Source organism: Octopus bimaculoides, chromosome 24 (genome assembly GCF_046866305.1).
Source record: "Octopus bimaculoides isolate indiv1 chromosome 24, ASM4686630v1, whole genome shotgun sequence".
Classification (NCBI taxonomy): Eukaryota; Metazoa; Mollusca; class Cephalopoda; order Octopoda; family Octopodidae; genus Octopus; species Octopus bimaculoides.
Genome location: NC_142951.1, coordinates 18,265,791 through 18,268,650, shown reverse-complemented (window position 1 = coordinate 18,268,650; position 2,860 = coordinate 18,265,791). Strand labels below are relative to the sequence as shown.

The 2,860-nt window shown below is 39.2% G+C and overlaps 1 non-coding gene across 1 annotated transcript; it reads left to right on the top strand.

Moving 5' to 3' along the window:
• Positions 1-2,454: 2,454 nt before the first annotated feature.
• On the top strand, positions 2,455-2,560 carry LOC149131214 (U6 spliceosomal RNA). Its single transcript, XR_016238296.1, has one exon. It is a non-coding gene; the product is annotated as a U6 spliceosomal RNA (small nuclear RNA).
• Positions 2,561-2,860: the final 300 nt, after the last annotated feature.

The window sequence follows — 2,860 nt, the reverse complement described above, 5'->3', positions numbered from 1 at the left end:
ATACATGCATACCACACACACATATACGCACACACACATGCAGACACACATACACACACATAAATATGTATATAAGAGGGTTTTCCATAGTTTCCGTCTACCAAATTCACTTCCAAGCCATTGGTAGACTCAGGGCTATAGTTGAAGACATTTGCCCAAAGTGCCGTGCAGTAGGACTGAACCCGAAACCAAAGGGTTGCAAAATGAGTTTCATATTGGGATACAACTGTGCTTGTTCCACGATAAGCAATTGATAAGAACAGACGATTAAGAAATAACTGTTGAAAATATAGGTAAGCTTCTAATCCACTTTTTATTTTTATACTGAATTGCAAAGGTCTCGTCTTGAAATGTAGTCATGTGATTAGGATCGCTGATATACTCTGATATGCCTACAGGTATATAAAGTGGGTGGGGAAGACGAGAGGATAGAGAGATAAGGGGGAGAGAGAAACACTTGTAATCAAACGACCACGCATATCGACAGATAAATCAGGAGCGCACACACGAACACATGCGAACACACACACACACACACACACACACACACACACACACATGCACATGCACATGCACACATACATCTGTACGTAAATACATGCATACAAAGATGCACACATACAGACATATATATATATATATATATATATATATATATATATATATATGCGCAGGAGTGGCGATATGGTAAGAAGCATACTTCCCAACCACGTGGTTCCGAGTTCAGTACAATGCGTGGCACCTTGGGCAAGTGTCTTCTGCTGTAACCTCGAGTCGACCAAAGCCTTTTGAGTGGATTTGGTAGACACCCAGTGTCTACCAAAGAGAATTAACAAAAAAAGAAAAGAAAGGAAAAAAATGGATTCTCTGATCCAAACAGCGAAGGGAGATAATAATAACAGGATCTTATGGGATTTCAACATAGCGACTGACCATACTATTGATAGAATAAGTACTAGGCTTACAAAAAATACGTCCTGAGGTGGATTTATTTGATTAAAAGCGGTGCTCCAGCATGACTGCACTCAAATGATTGACACAAGTAAAAGAATAAAAGAATATATACACGCACGCACATACAGACATACTCTGTGAAAAGCACACGCACACACGGACAGGAGCGCATACATGCATAGATACTAAGAAGCACATACACACACATACATATATACAGACAGACATACTAACGGAAAAGCACGCACGCATTCATTCATACAAATTGCCAAACACTCATACACAAACACGCACTTATGGAGGAGTACTGAGTCAAACACACAGACAAATATAAGCAGATACAGAGATAACATACTCTGTCTTTCTCTCTCTCTCTCTCTCTCTCTCTCTCTCTCTCTCTCTCTCTCCCTCACATACACACGCTCGCGCGCGTGCATACACACACAACACACACACAGATACACAAACACACGCATACACATAAGCACACAAAAACCTCCACATACATACATATATGCATATATATAGATAGACATACGTATACATGCATACATACACGTATATACATGCATCTATGCCTACACGCACGTAGATACTTACATACGCATACATATACATACACATATGCACACACATGTACATACACATACACACATATATAAACACATACATACACGCACACATACACATACACACTCATATATACACATATACACACATACATTTACACACTCATATACGCATGTATATAGAACAAGAGACGTGAGAGGTAGTTGTTAGTTATTGTTAATCAATATTGTTAATTCATAACAGCTTGAACTCTGCAGTTTAATTAACACCCTGTCAATGGGGGCAGAGATGGAGACCTGGTGGTGGTGTGGTTGCAATAGGATGACTATCATGAGACTGTGGTGGTAGCGTTGTCTTGGTGTTGAGGGTGACATCGCTGCTGTAGCTGTTATGAGACCGTATTGGAGAGGGCGCGGCGGTAGTGTTGTCGTATCAGTGGTGTTGCTGGTGGTGTTGTAACTGTTACAAAACCGTGATCGTGATGGGGGGGGGGGCTGGGATCCAGGTGATGGTGGTGATGGTGCTGGTACTGGTGTTGGTGTTGATGCTGGTGCTGGTGTAGATGTTACAAGACTGTCGTGGTGGTGTAATGACGGTAGTGTTGATAGTGCTGTTATGGTATTGTTGGTGTTGGTACTGGTAGTGCTTTTATATAACCGTGGTGGTGGTGGTGGTGGTGGTGGTGGTGGTGGTGGTGTGCATTTGGCAACGCGTGACGTAGCGGTAGCGGCGGTGACGACGACGGTAGTAGTGGTTGTGGTGATTGTGGTTGATAGAGAAGTGAGAGGAAAATAAAATTTTATTCCCAATGTTCACAGCTGTTTCATAATTTGCTTTCAGTTGCATCACTGACTCTGAATAAAAGGTGTATATAGATTGTATACACATCGGACATGCCTTATATATATATATATATATATATATATATATATACTGCTTCGGCAGTACATATACTAAAATTGGAACGATACAGAGAAGATTAGCATGGCCCCTGCGCAAGGATGACACGCAAATTCGTGAAGCGTTCCATATTTTTCTAACACGGTGGTGCATCAGCATGGCCGCAGCTCTGAGCTGAAACTTTGAAATGAAATGAAATGAAATATATATATATATATATATATATACATATATATACACATATATATACACATCGGACATGCCTTATATATATATATATATATATATATATATATATATATATATATATATATATATATATATATATATATATATACATATATATATACTTAATAAGGAACAATACGAATGGAAAATTACAAAAAGAGACTGCATATATTCTTTAAGAACCAAGGACTATCAATATCAATTGAAA